Raw genomic sequence first — 19,038 nt, 5'->3', positions numbered from 1 at the left:
CCAACAAATTCTGTCATAACTATGTATATAAACACAAACTTACGTAGGCCCAATGCCTAAAATGTTAGTTATTCCCTCATATTGTTCCCTCATAGCCAAGTGCCAACAAAGTACTAAAGCCAAAGACGTGTGAAAACACGAATTCACTTACTTAGGCCAAGTGCCTACAGATGTAAATTTCTCAAATGCAACTAAAAACCAAAAGTTTCTTCACAGCCAGGTGCCTACAAGTTTTTATGTCAACGTGCGTGACCTCAAATTCACCTAGGCCAGATGCCAGAGAATAAAATTTATCGGACGTAACTGAATATAAACAAACCGTCCCTCGTGGCTAAGTGTTTAAAAAGGCTCATCATTGTCTTGCAAATGCTGACTCTGACAGCACGCTACATGCCATGCTCACCTGTTTTCCCAAGTCCTTTTACATATCTAATAAGTTTGAAGTAAATAAAAAGATCACAATATATTATAGAATTATCCGCCAGACAAACGCGTACACACATCCTTTCCACAAGTAGACTCGTTTGCGTGACGTCAATCCAACATGGCCGCTCAGTACATATGCGAACGGATACAAAACATGTTTTGCAACAGAGTAAACCCATAATTGACCAGTGATGTATGACACTGTGTCCAGTGATGTATGAAGAAACGAGTGATAGCTGTAGTAGTAGCCGGATCGACGGGGTGTAATCTATCGGGGATGGGCGCCCGGGGTGCCGTGTGAATGTTTGAGTCGGTCCGAGGGGCCTGCCACACATCCAGAACCCGACTACGAACCAAGATTGAGTGAAGTTCGGGAAATGTCTGACCAAATTTAGCCCATACGTACCTATCTTTATGAATCAAATTGAATGTAAGGCAAATTTGACCCCAGAAAACCGCTGACATACTCCTGAACACCAGCCAGGTACCGCCAGCCAACAATGGCGGGACGTTTTTAAACATTCGGCTGGTGCAGCCAACTTCGCCTAACCACAACCACAGCCTTGATCCCGACCTACTCCAAACTATGGTTGGGTAAAGATAGGCATTATTCAAGGGTCCATATTCGGCTAATTGTGACAGAGGCCTAACATATGATGGGTAGGAGGGTATGGTGCCGTATGCTCTACTACTAGATGCCGAATACGAAGGGCACAAACGAGATGTGAGCGCGCATGGTGCCGTATGCCTGCTTGCGTCTGTCCGAGGGGCGCCATGATGAGGCTCGGTCAAACCGAACTTACAAGTACCTGACGGTTTAACATGTAGAGCAGATGAAAAAAAATGTCTTAAATAATTGGATAAACCACACTTGAATATCATTGTCTAAAAGCTGACACCTGGCATGGACGTTATAGTATAGCACTTCTTCAGAACATAAATTAGATCTGAAGGCCTTAAAGGACGATTTGTAGTGCAGGGCAGTTATGTCGGATTGGCAGGTGTAGCTACTGCAACGGCTCCCCCCTCCGTCGGACTAACGCAACCAGGCTTACGGCACCAAGTGCGCTTACTCACCGATAGTTGACTCGCCTAGGTCCGGTCTTTCAGCTACCGCTCTTTTTTTCATACATCACTTGGCATTTCATAACACACCACTGGTCAATTATAGGTTTCCAGTTTCACAAACATATGTTATAACAGCTTGTATATGAAGGGGCGACCATGTTAATTGACGTCACGCAGGAGAGTCCACTGGTGGAAAGGGAGTGTGTTTGTCTTTACTCTTTATGAATAATGCCATTATATATCGTAATATTTTTTAAAACATTACAGTTAATACATGGTTGTACTGACTGTACTGTTAATAAAAAAATTACAATGTATAATGGCATTTCCCGTAAAAAGAAAAGACAAACACACTCCCTCTCCACCAGTAGACTCTCCTGCGTGACGCCAATCCAACATGGTCGCCCCTACATATGCTGGCTGATACAACATATGTTTGCGACACTGGAAACCTATAATTGACCAGTGGTGTGTGATGTTATGTTAAGTGATGTATGAAGATAAGAGTGGTACTGAAAGACCGGACCTAGGCAAGCCAGCTATCGGGAGTGAGCGCACTTGGTGCCGTAAGCCTGGTTGCGTTAGTACGGGGGAGGGGTGGAGGTAAAGCCGCTGTCACACGGTAGTTTGGAGTAAGAAATGTAATAAGACAGTTTAGTTTTGTAGTGTTCTTGTATTACTGCCACACATTGTACCATGTACGATTGTCTAGCAATAAAGTTCATTCATTCATTCACATCCAGGACCTTCCCCCAACCATCAACCAAGGTTAAGTGAAATTTGGGAACAGTTTACTTTGAAATTTAGTTAGGAATCAAATCCAATTTGAGTCAAGCCGGGTAATAAAGAGAGCTCTAGTCTAGATCCCGGCCGGAATAAACCCCGCCAAATCCACAATACACTACACTAGACTGCATACCAGGTTGAGAAGTTAAAAGTTACCGCTGATAAGTTAGAAAAGTACATTGCATGGATCAAAAGTGACCTCTAGCAGTTCCATAAAGGACTGCACCCGCACGATTTACTAAGCTGCTCCCAGCCTGTTACTGCAGTGATTTTTTGCCTCTAAGTAGAATTGGGGTGTGCACCGTAAGTTAAGAAAGCCCAGGTAATAAACAACATTCTGATGCGGATACAAATTGAAGAGTACACACAACATACCAATTAGTACATATAAACTATAAAAGATATGAATAAAATAATAAATATGTACATAATGGAATATGATTTCCATATCAATGTTTATAAACAAAATCTGTTCTCCAACAGTTCTATAAAGTACTACAACAGCATATTGGATACGCTGCTTCTATTACTACAGTGTTTTTTCCGCTAACAAGAACTTGGGTGTGCACCGTAAAGCTGACGGCGAGAGCTATTAGTGTAGTGCAATGTAGAAACGTCATAAAAATAGAAAAGGCAACTATTGATATCAGGCTAAGAAGTTACTGGGCAGGGTGCGGCTTATAAGTTGCACTGGTAAAGTGCATGGATCAAAAGCGGCCTCTGTCAGTTTAATAAAGAACTGCACAAAAGTAATGGATGATCTGTTTCTTATACTTTAGTGAGCTTTTTTATCAGCTACAGAGAATTTCTTTTGCAATTTTGAAACCTTACAGACAGGGATCTCATTTGGTTAAGATTTTGGTTAAAATAGTTCACTTTCCTGTATTAATAAAAGCTACTCACCCAATACTAGATAGCTTTATAGCTTTTGAAAGTCCACCATCATCTACTAGTGCATTTGTCACTCTTTTCATCATTGTGTGCTGATAGTAGAATTAATCACTAAGAGTTGCACATGGTTATCACTTGTCTCATTGGCAATGTCTTTGCTGTAATGATTTAATATGCATAATGATATTATCAAGTGTGTCGCTATATTAAGAAGTAATCAAATTATAATCTTTTATTTCAGTGTGACCCACATGTTTTGAGAGCAGCACACAAGTACAAATATCCATCTTCTTACAGACTGCATGACCTACTAAAAGTTATTATTCAAAATTCACTGTTTTGGAAAAAAAAGGCCTAACTATAAATAACGAGTTCAAATGAACACAACTACGATGCGATGCCATGTCTTAGACTACACTAGACTAGACTATAAAAAAAGAAGTCACATGTTAACGGCTTACAAATTTAGAAAGGTCAAAGGCATTCACTGAATCACTGCACAGCAAGAGTCAACATTCTGCATCTATTACTTTAATGAATTATTCCGCTATAAAGAATCGGAGTGTTAACCGTTCGTAGACTGTCGATCGTTGCTAGAAGGTCTAAACGTACGCATTATTATTTCTGAGAGTAAGAGTTGTCTAATTTCAACAATTCGCGACTCTAGCATGTTGAGATCTAACAATTACATAAGCTGCTTATATCATTACATTGATTTTTACCACTACAGAGAATTGTGTTGTGCACCGTAAAGGCGGGCTGATAAGCTGCAGTTTACAACGTAAGGTAAAGTGCATGGATCAAAAGCGGCCTCTATCAGTTCAATAAAGAACTGCACTAGCATATTAGATAAATGTTTCCGCCAAAGAGAAGTGAACCGTGAAACCAGGCTCTTAGTCTAGAAACATATAGAAGAAATACCAAAACAGACTAGAATGGATACCAGGCTAGAAAGTCACAAGTCATGGCTTATACGTAACGGTTAAGCTAGTACATAGATCAAAAGCGGCCTCTGTCAGTTCCATGAAGGACTGCACTAGCAAATGGTTAAGCAATTTTTTTTTTTTGCGGCAGTGATGTTTTTGCCGTTACAGATAATTGCGCTGTGCTTGTGCACCATTAGACCAGGGACAGAGAGACTTAAGTACAAAGCCCCAGGGTTAGACGTTACAAATTAAAACTGAACGTGCCTGACAATTGGTATTCTGTGATTCGGCCAATGATTCGAGGCTAGACGGAGCAAAGCAAGTTTGTTTTTTTACCACGTGTTATTTTTATATTACACAAAATCAATTCAAAAAATGTTATAAATTGATTTGGGTTTATATAATGACTAGTAGCGTTTTTAACCAATTCATAAAATTTGTATTTTAATCTGCTATACAAAGCGTTTTCAACCAAAATGTAACGCGATTATTTGTAACACATTTTGTCAAAGCTGTGCAATTCAGTGGAAAAATAAATTAGTCTACTACTATCACTAAAAGGGATAGCACGCTAAGAAGTTAATAAGCCTTAACGATTAATTGCATGAATCAACAGGGGCCTCTAGCATTTCAAGGAAGAACTGCATCAGCTTAACTTTTTTTTCATTTTTTTTTATTATAATGATTTTTGAAGCTACGGAGAATTGTTGTGTGCAAAATGTAGCCGAGATGTAGAGAGCTCGTAGTCTGGAGCCCGGCAGAAAGAAGGCGCGCTAAATCCACAATAGAATACAGTGGATACCAGGTTAAGAAGCTAAAAGTTACTGCGAAAAAGTTGTAAAGGTGACTTGCATGGATCAAAAGGGGCCTCTAGCAGTTGTAAAAAGGACTGCAATGTACGATCAATAAGCTCCTCTTGAAGTGATATGGCTCATTTCTTATTATCTTGAATACACTTGTTTATACAGGGATTAGATATCGGCATGTCAGTAGTTGGAGTGACCAAAGCATATGTCTATTTTTAGCTATCTCTCTCTCAATACATATCTTCCCCTCCTCTCTCTCTCTCCATATAATATATATATGTATGTATGTGTGTGTGTGTGTGTGTGTGTGTGTGTGTGTGTGGAGAGAGAGAGAACGGAGAGAGAGAAACTGCTGGTAATTCCATACTTACCCATTTAAAAGTTACAAGTTAAGTGAAGGTGAACAGCAATAAACATAATTCATTGAAATGATGACCTCATTTGCATATTTTATGAGGTAGTGCTAGTATAGGCTTTTTTGTTAACTTAAAGATGCCACTTGGTAGCTGATATGATCAACTGATATAATCCATGCAAATGAAGCTCTTATGTGCGAAATCAATGAGTACAAATGTTTTTGTTTGTACAGATGTTAGGAGGTGACATACCATTAAGTGCTTTGGGTATTCATTAGAACATCCTCAGCTCGTTTGTGGTTTTGCGAAGTCCAGCCTTGTGGTACTGATACTATTCTACCCAATCTTTTTTGTGTAAGGCTACACCAAGTAAATTTTATGGATGACGTCCGCGCGCGCATTGATTTTAGCCTGTTCCTAGAAAAAACACAAGAAATTCCGCTTCCTGTAACTATGACCAAAGAGTCACGAAAGTGCCGCAAATCAACAGGTTGATGTGAAACCCGTAACGCAAAGAAAGTGTCTATTGACAGGTCCATCCTGTCAATAACAGAAAATTTGCACTATTGACAGGACCATCCTGTCAATAATAGAAGATTTTTCACTGTCCACTGTTCTACCTGATTTGTTGCTGTTTTGATGATGAATAAAAGACTTCTTGCTTGTTACACTGTGTCACCTCATACAATTTGTGTCCTAATATTTGTCGTCTCTTAGTATATTTTTGATTTAGGCATCTTGTTTTTTAGGGCCCTTCTTGTTTCTTTTCGCCCTCTCGCATTAGATTTAGGGTCTCCAAAGGACGTCATCCATAAAATTTACTTGGTGTGGCCTAAAAAGGAAAGAGCACGGATCAAAAGCGACCTCTACCAGTTATAAAAAGAACTGCATCATCATATTGGATAAGCCGATACTTTTACTGCAGTTTTTTTCCGTGGAGGAGGACCGGGGTGTGTACCGTGAAGTAGGGCGGCGGAGAGATCTTAAGTGTAGAGCCATGTAGAAACCCCATCAAATAACTCAGAGCTTATAAGTTTCAAGGAGAAAGTGTATGGATCAAAGGCGGCCTTTGCCAGTTTAATGAAGGTCTGCACCGGAATATTCTGCCAACTGTTTTTTTTTACTGAAGTGATGTTTTTATGTTGCTACAGAGAATTAATTTGGCAATAAAAAATTTAGATATCAGAAACACAGGGTCACTTTTGTTTGAGATTAGACGGTTAAAAAAACTGTTCGTGTAGCCATAAACACTACCTACCCAATACATATACTGTATAGATTTTAAAAGTCCTCAATTATTTACCAGTGCATTTTCTTTTTTTTCAGCACAGATACGTGATAACCTTTTTGTATTATTAACCAGTTTGTATTGCACATGGCTCTAACATGATAAGTTATTAATTAAGTTTTTTAACTTCTTTTTAGCTTTTCTAACTTCTATGTCTGTGTAACACAATTATCCATCATTTAACAAAGATACCTAACTGACTGTGAGTTAAACTAACACTAATTAAAAATCAGCAAAATTTTATCGTTGTGATTAGAAAGAAACACCCGCTGGAAAATACATGTCTTAATCTCTGGCGTTTCAAAATTTATTCTGGTCCAAATACATTATACATTACAGTGTGCAAATGAAAATACAGTAAGATTCTGCATCTTATGATATTATCGCAAGGTGTCTTTTGCTAATATTAAATTTGCGATTTGTCGTTTGAACAGCAATTTCTGATATTGCTGATAAGTTATTCCACACCCGAGATATTCGCTTTCGTTTTTGGAGATTTAGGAAATTATTTTAGTGTCTTCGAATCAACATCTAGATCGGTTATCTGCTCCGTTTAGCCACACATCGTTGGCCGAATCACAGAATACCAATTGTCAGCCACGTTCAGCTGCAATTGTAACGCTTAACCCTTGGGCATTGGATTTATGCCTTTCTGTCGTCTGGTCTAATGGTGCCCAAGCGCAGCGCAATTCTCTGTTACGGGAAAATATTACTGCCGTAAAATAATTAGCTTAAACATTTGCTATTGCAGTCCTTCATGGAACTGACAGAGGCCGCTTTTGATCCTTTTGATCCATGCACTAGCTTTACCGTTTAATATGTATAAGCCATGACGTGACTTTTTTTAGCCTGGTATCCAGTCTAGTCTGTTTTAGACTCGATAGTCTTTCTTCTATCTGTCTCTAGACTAACAGCCCGGTTTTACGGTTCACACCCCTCGGCGGAAACATTTATCTGATATGCTAGTGTAGTCCTTTATAGAACTGATAGAGGCCGCTTTTGATCCATGCACTTTACCTTACGTTGTAAGTTGCAGCTTCTCAGCCCGCCTTTACGGTGCACAACACAATTCTCTGTAGTGGTAAAAAAATCAATGTAATAATGTAAGCAGCTTATCTAATTGTTACATCTGAACATGCTAGAGTCACGAATTGTTAAAAGCTGACAGCTCTTACTCTCAGAAATAATAATACGTACGTTTAGAATTTCTAGCAACGATGGACACTACAGTCTACGAACGGTTAACACTCCGATTCTTTATAGCGAAAAAATTCACTGAAGTGATAGGAGCAGGATAATGATTCATGTGTTATGCAGTGATTCAGTAAATGCCCTTGGACTTTTTAAATTGTGAGCCAATAACATGTAACTTCTTAGACCGATATTTATTTATATTCTAGTTGGAATTGAGTCTCGCTCTTCTTTCTTTTTATAGTCTAGTCAAGTGTAGTCTAAGACAAGACATCGCATAGTAGTTTTGTTTGATTGAAATCGTTATTCATAGTTAGGCCTTTTTTTTCTGAAAATGTGAATTTTAAATTATTATGACTTTAACTTTTAGTAGTCCATGCAGTCTGTAAGATGATGGATATTTTTTACTTGTGTGCTGCTCCCAAAACACGTGGGTCACACTGACATGAAAGGTTGTAATTTGATTGAATTTTTATATACCAACACACTTGATACATTGTGCATATTAAATTATTAGAGCAAAGACATTGCCAATGAGACAAGTAAGAACCACGTGCAACTTTTAGTGATTAACTCTACTCTCGGTTAGCACAGAATGATATCGAAAAGAGTCACAAAAGTAGATGATCGTGGGCTTTTAAAAACTATATAAAGCTATCTATTTTTGGGTATCTGGTTTTTATTAATACAGGAAAGTGAGCTATTTTAACAAAAAATCTAAAACCAATGTGACCCCGTGTCTCTCTGAGATCTTAATTCAAAATTGCTAAATAAAGTCTCTGGAGCTGATAAAAACTAAAGTATAAGGAACAGATTATCCAACATGCTAGTGCAGTTCTTTATTAAACTGACAGAGGCCGCTTTTGATCCATGCACTTTACCTTTGCAACTTACAAACCGTACACTGTCCTGTATATTGGCAAGGTTTCTACATGGCTCCACACTAATAGCTTTCCGCCGCCCGGCTTCACGGTGCACATTCAAGTTCTTGTCGGCGGAAAAAATAAACACAATTTAGTAATATGAAGAAGCAGCGTATTCAATATGCTGGTGTAGTACTTTATAGAACTGATAGAGAACTTGTAGATTTTGTTCATAAACATTGATATACAAATAATATTCCATCATCTACATATTTTTAATATATTTTTACAGTAAATACGTATTAATTAGTATGTTGTGTAGTATTTTGAAGCATGATATAATACAATGAACAATAATTGTACCTATGTTAGTTTTCACTTGTATAACGTTACTCAAGTATGTTTTTGGACAACGTTATTCAAGTATGTTTTGTTTTATGTAGATGTTCATGGGACATTTACAACCACCGACATGGTAATATGTTAATTTCCAAGTAAGTAAAGAAGGAAAATAGAAATGAAATTGAATTAAATAATCCGCGAACCGATTAGACTGTTGTGTATTAGTAGGTGGGCTTTCTTTGTTGTTAAACCAGGAGTGCTACCTTGACGCAACCTCACTTAACTTACGGTGCACACCCCAATTCTCCGTAGAGGCAAAAAAAATCACTGCAGTAGCAGAAAAGGGCAGCTTATTCCATTGTGCGGGTGCAGTCTTTTATCAGCGGTAAGTTGTAACATCTCAACCTGGTATGCAGTCTAGTGTAGTGTATTGAGGATTTGGCGGGATTTATTCCGGCCGGGATCTAGACTAGAGCTCTCTTTAATACTACAATTCTCCGTATTGGCGATAATCACTACAACAATTAGTAAAAATCAATACAAGGTTAGTTGCATCTTATCAATGATATGCTGATGCAGTTATTTCTTAGAATGCTAGAGGTCCCTTCTGAACCGTGCAAATCCCCTAAAGCCATGCTTTCTTAGCGTTATATTCATTCTAGTTCATCTTGTATTTACTAAACTTACTTTTCAGACATTATAATAAACACTCTTCCCTGACCGGATTGACAGCGCACACGTCAATTCTCCTTAGATACAAAAAAGTCACAGCATGCAGTCAGAGGGTAGAGTTAGAGAATTATATGCTTTTGCATTTTTATTGGACTAATGAAGGTCGCTTTTGATCCATGCGTTTCGCCGTATTTTAATACACCTATTGTGATTAGTTAATAAGGACTACTGTTAATCGAAACTGCTCCGTAAGATAAATTAATGAATTAAATGTTATTTTTGGTCTGTTTTAACATTTAAACAAAACAATACATACGCCAAAAAGCAGTTACCCAAGCAACTGGATATGATTTTGGAAACGGTCAGACGTTTCAGCTAGTATCCAGTTCCTTGAGTAAGGCCGCACTGATTTAATTTTTTGAATGACATCCTCTGGGGACCATAAAACTAATGCGAGAGGGCGAAAAAAAATCCAGCCCAAAAAATTGCTGCTTAACCACAGGAATACAAAGCCGATATTCCGGATTGAACCACAGGACACAGTGACTGCATCAAACAAACAAGTTTTTATTTGCAGAAGGTAGACGTAGATAGTCTTATTCTGGTCAGATCCTCCTTTGCAGCTTCCTCCTTCGCAGCTTCCTCCTTTGCAGCTTTCTCTCCCTACAGGAAAACGTAAAAGGTATTGCTGGGCCTACATTGTAGGTAGATATATACATCATATATACAATATATAGTTTATAAAGGTATTGCTGGGCCTACATTGTAGGTAGATATATATACATCATATATACAGTATATAGTTCATACTTTATACCCTGTAGAAGTGAATACAACAAGGGGATTGAGTAGATGTGGATTTTATGTGGATTTTATTTCAGATAAAAGTTTGAGATCAATATTTGGGGCAAAATGTAAAAGGTAGAGCAGAAACAGTGCCCACCTGAAAGTTAGTGGTCCATCTTCTTCCTCTCTAGACCTCTTCCTCTTCAGCTTTCTCTTCACTCTTTTACGCTCTTTTACACGAGTGGCTTTGCACACCTACAGAAAAAGGACATGGTATGCAAAATCGATTTACCCTTGGAATGTATGTTTCCAAATAAAATTGAAATAAAGTGCATTGTAAAAGTTACAACATTACTAATGCAGGTGAGAATGAATGTACAAGTAAAACATCGGGTACACAATAATATTTAACCTACCTGGCACACTGTATGGATGCTCTGAAACTCTGCAGTTTCTCTGGAGGTATGGGAAGCGTGTCTTGGTTTCCCCACACTGCCAGCATACCAGTGGCAGAATGGTCAGTGCCCTAGACTTGACTCGCGCAGAGTAGTAATACACCTGGTGCACTACATGAAAGAGCCCTGCACAAAACGGATGTGAAACAGAGAAATTAAAATCATTTTTCAACGAGGAAATTTTGTGAAATTTTGCAAGAGCTTGATATTAAAAAAACACTGAACAGAAAATCAACAAAAAACTTGCATTAAGAAATGCATATTGTTGGAAATTTGCCATATGATGACAACATCATAATCTACATAAAACTACTGTAAATCATTGAAACTTTATTTTGTCTGTATCATAACACGTGTACGCGCCCCTCCCCATAAATTTTGCTGCATTCCCGGATTCTGGATGTTTGATGTTTTATTAGATACCCATTAGATTACATATCAAATCTAATCTATTCTTCCTGGATTCATAAAAAAAACAAGGCACACAAATATAATACAAATTACGGCACATAACATAACACTTGCATCCATTAGACTACAACTAGCGTAAAACTACAGAACAATAAACAGTTACAACTACAAAGCAACACGACAAAGCAACACGACATTGGCATTGGGAGGTCAGAGGTCAGATACAATGATAATATATACAGCTCCTTGCTTGTGTCAGTACCTTACCACCAGTGCTTTAAGGGTTTGTTTATATCTATCTTACGAGTTATCATGTCGTTTATGATGTTCTTGAATAGTGTTGGTGTGGTAGACCTGGCGTGTGGTGTGAGGTTGTTGTGAGATTTTGTGCATCTGTTGTGAGATTTTGTCGCAAGTCGGGTGCTATAGCCATGGGAATCTATTCGTTGTAATCTGTCGTAGATCACTCAAATTTTTTTCAACTTATTTTATCCCACCACCAACGTAAAGGACAGATACAGGCCCCGTCAGGACAATACTCATTTTCTCTTCACGCTGTAGTTACGCCACACGGCCGTCTTTGACGTAGGTTACAGAATTCTAGAAATTGCGACAGGTATGAACCATCTCAAACAACGTACAAGACAGGACAGGTGCGATCTAAGGCCGTGTCTATACGGAATCACTCAAACCGCGATTCGGGTAACTCACATTCCTCACATCTGGTCCACGTGCCATACACACCTGCGAAACCGTGTCCGAACATAATGCGCTTGAGCTACATTTATTGCTGTTTGATGATAACACGCAAGGCGGCGTGTTATTAATGTCAGAGGTCAACGACCTGCTTGCTGATGCCCCCCTCCCAGCGTATATCGGCCGAATGCCGACGTGGTCCCGCCAGAGGCGGTGAAGCTCGCCCTAGAACGGACACATTATTTGACCATTACTGCTCTTTAAGTTGCTGCCAAGTAAAAGTTGGTATTGCATATAAAAAAGGAAATATCACTCCGTAATCCATGACCAGGCTAAGTCACATTGAAATCACATTGCGTTCAGACGCAAATCGCGATGCGGGGAAACCGATTCGAAACCACCTCTAGAAGTGGCTTGGGATCGAGGCGCTTTCAATGTGATTTCGGAGCGTTCAGATGGAGCCACTTGAAACCGGCTTCGGGGTAAACCACATGTAAACCGCCTTGGGTGATTCCGTATAGACACGGCCTAACTTGATCTGTAAGAGGACCAGGCTTCCGTCTTTACCAGCAAGCTAACTATTGTCGTAACTAAATTACTACGTTTCATGCAGCGTTTTCAAGTTTGCATGTCTTCATAGGCGACAGCAACTTTTTTTGGTGAGAAATCCAACCCACGGCAACAATTTCTTACAAATCGTGATGTTGACAGAGGTGGTCTGTGGGCATTCGGATGTTTTCATATTTTACCCGTGATTTTTGTTGATTTTGTCTCTTAAGGTTGGCGGATTGTTTTTTAATTCCGTCACACGCCGCAAGGTTCTGTAATGGGCGAAAAAAAAGTGATGTTGGCTAGATCCCTAGTTTGTAGTAAGTGTAGTGGGAAACTTGAGAAAGTAATGATGAGATAGATATGCGCTGGAAAACCATTTGACCCATGAACAAATCCTTAGAATCCATCCGCGTGGTGACATGAATTCAATTCTCTGTACATTTACGAAACACCTGTGAGACACGTACCAGACACTGGCCATCGAGGCCTTTCCATCTCATTAAATTGCGCCCTAAGCTAGACGCTATAATCCATACCTGTTCTCACGCAAAGATGCTACTGTAATTCAGTTTGTGTTCACGGTAACAAAATTTCACGGTCTAAGAAAAAATGGAGGCTTTCACAGAACTATAAGTTCACTCAAGGAGGGTTAAAATCACTGCAGCAGTGAGAGGGTGAGTGGGTGAAAGACAAATTGTTAGCTGTAATGAGGAGTTCAAAGTACAGAAGTGACAGTAAAGACAGTGAACACAAAAGGACAGTGAAAAAATCAGGAATTACAGTATAATCTATAAAAGCTGCCTTCAGACAGGTGCAATTATTTTGTAATTACAGGGCATCAATCATTGTGAATGAGGCTTGAGAGCAAAGGAGAGGGTACTTCGTACGACGAAGGTTCTAACTTTTAGGTTGAATTCTGCATGATATGCTTTTTGAAATATTAACAAATATTTTTAAATTTTCCAAATGGTTTTTGGTTATTGCTCCCTAAAACTAGGTGTTTGGTCTGCTTCTTTGTGTTTTCAGATTTCACTGCCTGGCACAATAATTCTTTTGTTGTTGGCCATCCGTGCATGACGCCCAGGCAGACTACAGGTCGTGCTACATTTTAGACTGCTTTTGAAAGTTTTCAAGTCAGGCGACAGCAACTTTTAATGGTGAGAAATCCAACCCACGGCAACAATTTCTTACAAATCGTGATGTTGACAGAAATGGTCTGTGGGCATTCGGATGTTTTCATATTTTACCCGTGATTTTTGTTGATTTTGTCTCTTAAGGTTGGCGGATTGTTTTTTAATTCCGTCACACGCCGCAAGGTGCTGTAATGGACGGAAAAAAGTGATGTTGGCTAGATTCCTACTTTGTAGTAAGTGTAGTGGGAAACTTAAGAAAGTAATGATGAGATAGATATGCGCTGGAAAACCATTTGACCCATGAACAAATCCTTGGAATCTATCCGCGTGGTGACATGAATTCAATACTCTGTACATTTACGAAACACCTGTGAGCCACATACCGGACACTGGCCATCGAGGCCTTTCCATCTCATTAAATTGCGCCCTAAGCTAGACGCTATGATCCATACCTGTTCTCACGCAAAGATGCTACTGTAATTCAGTTTGTGTTTACGGTAGTAACATTTCACGGTCTGAGAAAAATGGAGGTTTTCACAGAACTATAAGTTCACTCAAGGAGGTTTAAAATCACTGCAGCAGTAAGAGGGTGAGAGGTGAAAGACAAATTGTTAGCTGTAATGAGGAGTTCAAAGTACAGAAGTGACAGTAAAGACAGTGAACACAAAAGTACAGTGAAAAAAAATCAGGAATTACAGTATAATTCATAGGAGCTGCCTTCAGATAGGTGCAATTATTTTGTAATTACAGGACATCAATCATTGTGAATGAGGCTTGAGATCAAAGGAGAGGGTACTTCGTACGACGAAGGTTCTAACTTTAAGGTTGAATTCTGCATGATATGCTTTCTGAAATATTTTTAAATTTTCCAAATGGTTTTTGGTTATTGCTCCCTAAAACTAGGTGTTTGGTCTGCTTCTTTATGTTTTTAGATTTCACTGCCTGGTACTAATGGTTCTTTTGTTGTTGGCCATCCGTGCATGACGCCCAGGCAGACTACAGGTCGTGCTACATGTTAGACTGCTTTTGAAAGTTTTCAAGTCTGGCGACAGCCACTTTTTATGGTGAGAAATCCAACCCACGGCAACAATTTCTTACAAATCGTGATGTTGACAGAGGTGGTCTGTGGGCATTCGGATGTTTTCATATTTTACCCGTGATTTTTGTTGATTTTGTCTCTTAAGGTTGGCGGATTGTTTTATTTACTTCCGTCACACGCCGCAAGGTGCTGTAATGGACGGAAAAAAAAGATGTTGGCTAGATTCCTAGTTTGTAGTAAGTGTAGTGGAAAACTTAAGAAAGCAGTGATGAGATAGATATGCGCTGGAAAACCATTTGACCCATGAACAAATCCTTGGAATCTATCCGCGTGGTGACATGAATTCAATACTCTGTACATTTACGAAACACCTGTGAGCCACATACCGGACACTGGCCATCGAGGCCTTTCCATCTCATTAAATTGCGCCCTAAGCTAGACGCTATGATCCATACCTGTTCTCACGCAAAGATGCTACTGTAATTCAGTTTGTGTTTACGGTAGTAACATTTCACGGTCTGAGAAAAATGGAGGTTTTCACAGAACTATAAGTTCACTCAAGGAGGTTTAAATCACTGCAGCAGTAAGAGGGTGAGAGGGTGAAAGACAAATTGTTAGCTGTAATGAGGAGCTGCCTTCAGATAGGTGCAATTATTTTGTAATTACAGGGCATCAATCATTGTGAATGAGGCTTGAGATCAAAGGAGAGGGCGTACAATGAAGGTTCTAACTTTTAGGTTGAATTCTGCATGATATACTTTTTGAAATATTAACAAATACTTTTGAATTTTTCAAATGGTTTTTGGAAATTGCCCCCTAAAACTAGGTGTCTGGTCTGCTTCTTTATGTTTTCAGATTTCACTGCCTGGCACTAATGTTTTCTTTTTTGTTGTTGGCCATCCGTGCATGACGCCCAGGCAGACTACAGGCCGTGCTACATTTTAGACTGCTTTTTGAAGTTTTCATGTCACCTTACGCCCAAAGTTCTGAACATTGACTTGAATGTCAATGCATTTATGACGATGCGTACTCCCATTTAGAAGTACGAATTTGGAACGACCCGTAAATTTCAATTAGATGGATTTATAAGAACTCCAACCAGTCACGGAAAACAGTAGAGATGTACACACAGAACAGATGTTAGACAGATATATCTCGGCTGAATTATCTTCATTATTCAAATAATAATTCTTTATTGGTATATAAAGGACGTCACAACGTGATACATTGCAATGCTATCGTTATGTAAGTCAAGTTTTAGAGCATAGCTAGTTTTTATGTAAGCCACCACGAAACCGCCGACAGACGCAAACAGTCCTACACATAATCTGAGCAGTTGCCGATTCTCTTGGTCTGAATAAACCTATGCCTAACCAATAAAATGTATCCTAATATAGAGAGGTCCCTGTCGGATATGACTTGAAGCAAGTCCTTCCGCAAAAGACTTTTGAAGAACAGGTGCTCAGAGGTTAGGCAGTCACCCTTCTTTTGAAGAATCCTTTTTTTCAGCTACCCAAAAAAAGAACATGATTCACTGTGAAAGGTCTGCCTCGGTCTGTTCACCGGTCTGTAATAAAGTACACACAGGAACAACAACATCGGAGCCAATGAACTGCTGCATTGGGGACAGATTCGTTTATATCACCAAACTGAAGATTCAATGAAACTTAACATTTTCTATTTATTTCAGGCAGACAGCCGTGATGTGGTGAGATCCTGGAGAACAGGATGATTTAGAACAACCAGCAAGTGACCAATAGTCTGGGTAAATAGTGACAACAGGTTCTAGATAGATGATGCAAACAAAGGAACAACCCACACTGATGTGCATCCTAGGGGTGAAGTGACACCAAAAAGCAATATTCCAGACAACATGAACACAGATGATGAAGACATCACTGTAGGCAGGATTCTGACAATTAAAGGCTCCAAGAACTTAACTGACACAACAAAAGTACATCTACTTTCGTTAGGTCTAGCACTAGACATAATGGTACAGACAGACACGTAAAAGAATTGATTTACATAAAAGACTATACAGATGAATCAAATTATACTTCTTGTTCTAAGGTCCAAACATATGTTTACATACACAGTAAGGTTTATTCATTATCATCATCATTCACTGTATTCTGCATCTGTAACCGTACGAAAACGTCCTTTAGTTATAACCTTCTAGAAGGAAATTGAATTCATCTGTAGCATGAAATGTAACAAATTCAGTTGAGCTGGAAGAAAGAAGTTTGAAAAGCTTTATGCGTTTATCCTCATATAATTTAGCTGTTTATCTTCAATCTCATTAGGACAAAATGGAAAAACCCTCTGGTCATGGGTGATTTTTCTACATCTTCCTAGTTTTATATTTAATTTATAACTACAAATCATCATCTTTGTAATTGCTCTACGAAATTTAAAACTATGTATTTCAGAAATGCAATTTTATACAGACAGAAAGTTTTGAACTGTTTTGAATAGTGGTGTAATATCCTTGTATATATACATATATATATATATATATATATATAGAGAGAGAGAGAGAGAGAGAGATATAGATATATATATATATATATATATACATATATATATATATATAGATAGATAGATAGATAGATAGATATAGATATATATATAGATATATATAGATATCCCGTTTACGGAGTCGTAATTGATCTGTTAACATATCATCGTGATACAACCTCGGGTTTGACCATATAAAACCAAAACCGTTATAGTCATGTCATGTACATGATTGACCTAGTTAGAGTCTCCGGAATGCAAGTTTTCTAAACGGTGTCAGCATTTGATAAGTTTTATTTCGGCTTCACTGTGACTGGGAAGGTTGATGATTTAGAATTCACACCAAGTAAACATTTGTGGAAAGTCATGTCAATAATGTCAAATTCTGTGATTTGTAAAAGAAATATGATAACAAAATGCGCATTTCTGCCCTGCTCACAATAACACCACTCATTAATCTTCTTGAACCCCTTCTGTGTCTACACTTTTAGAATCAGAATTAGACCAGAAAGAACTTAATGTACATTTCCGTTTGAGAACGAGCAGACGCTGACAGAACGACAAAAAAACCTACCCGACAACATCCATTCGTTAATTATACCTGGCCTCCTTTAATTACCGGCATTAAACGGGGTCTTTCTTATTACGTACTGCAGTTTCTCCGAGTGAAAATGTGTGACGATTTTCAAGCAAAGGTCGAGAGAGACATTTGGTGTAGAAAACAGTTACGGACAAATGTATTTTGTCTGCTTCCAAGCGGCACTAATCGACATCCGGGGTAATGTTTCTCTGAGGAATTCGGTGGGGCACCCTGTTGGGTTTTTGTACAACGTTAGACTACATTCTGTATCTTCATAAACATTTTTTATTTCAATTTTGTACAACATATTCCCGAAGATGTAACGATTCCCAAGTCAGGAATACAGTAGGTGTACATATGAAAAGATTCACGTCGACTATTGACACTGAATTTATCTTCGCATAAGCCTGGATTTCTAGTAAAGTAATAGGATGTATTGGTACCAATAATGTTAATGCAAGTTTGGGAGCCTTTAATAATTCTGATATTCCAACACGCCTTGCCAATTGACTTTATTTCACTAAAGGCGACACACATGTAGGCCATTCTTTTGTGAATGAGTTCACAACATCTAATCTTATCTATCCCTTAGTCTAATTATTTGAGCCACAGATGATCTGACGACCAGTTTACTCTGCCGTCGTCGGTTTTCTGTATGTTTAGTGCTTCTCAAGGTAAAAAAAATCATCATTGTGTAATAAATACAAACAACATTGCAGTAAATATGCTAGCTTTACTACGTCTCTGAAAAAAAATCAAAATTGACAGTTGAGTTTTTAAGACATATTATATGACACAAAAGTTCCCCGAACCATAATTACTAAACAGTCCCAAATCATGAACAAGATATAACCCTACTTCAGTTGTTCAATTGGATTGTGATGCTATTTGACATGTTGGTAGGACTTAGGAAGGCAAAGGTCAAGGTCAAATATGGCCTCCTGGTGACTGACCTTGGAACCGCTGTACTCCCGGCTGTTGTCGCGTACCAGACATGCATTTTACTAGAAACCGTCGGAGTATCTATGACGGGAGGTTAAGCTGTACGTGGTCCACTAGTACTGTTCATTATGCTTGTCGAAAGAGCTCGAAATTTCCCCGTACAATGAAGCTGCGAATACATTGTCTCTCTTCTTTATCACGACCAGTTGGAGAATAGATTTTCCGTGAGCTAAATCTGGATATTTATAATTTTCCTTCTTTTTATACTGCCATGCCAGATTAATGAAAGGAGTTACAGCTCAAATGATGGCT

This window comes from Branchiostoma belcheri, unplaced genomic scaffold (genome assembly GCF_001625305.1).
Source record: "Branchiostoma belcheri isolate BF01 breed outbred unplaced genomic scaffold, Haploidv18h27 scaffold400, whole genome shotgun sequence".
Taxonomy (NCBI): domain Eukaryota; kingdom Metazoa; phylum Chordata; class Leptocardii; order Amphioxiformes; family Branchiostomatidae; genus Branchiostoma; species Branchiostoma belcheri.
This window is presented reverse-complemented; position numbering follows the sequence as displayed.